Below are 333 nucleotides of genomic sequence, written 5' to 3'. Positions count from 1 at the left end.
CAGACTCACTGCCTAATTAAATGTGCCTTCCTGATTGCGTTCGGACTGTCCTGTGTAACAAATTACCGACGGTTTTCCCTCCACTAACTCCTCTAAGTCTTTTCCTCTTGGCTTTCACAAGAACCCGTTAAAATTAAAAGCATAGTTTAACCGTAGTAACACGTCACCACCCCTTGCTTCTGTTACAAAAACAGACACTAAAAAGCGCCACGCAAGGTTATTTCGTCGTTTCAGAATGCTTTTACTCTTTACAAGCTTTGACTGTACGTCCCTCTCTCCCCCATTTATGTATCTTTTTCCTCGATGCGGACCGCACACCGCCGTAGCCCCTAC

This window comes from Geospiza fortis, unplaced genomic scaffold, assembly GCF_000277835.1.
Source record: "Geospiza fortis unplaced genomic scaffold, GeoFor_1.0 scaffold75, whole genome shotgun sequence".
In the NCBI taxonomy this organism is placed as follows: Eukaryota; Metazoa; Chordata; class Aves; order Passeriformes; family Thraupidae; genus Geospiza; species Geospiza fortis.
This window is presented reverse-complemented; position numbering follows the sequence as displayed.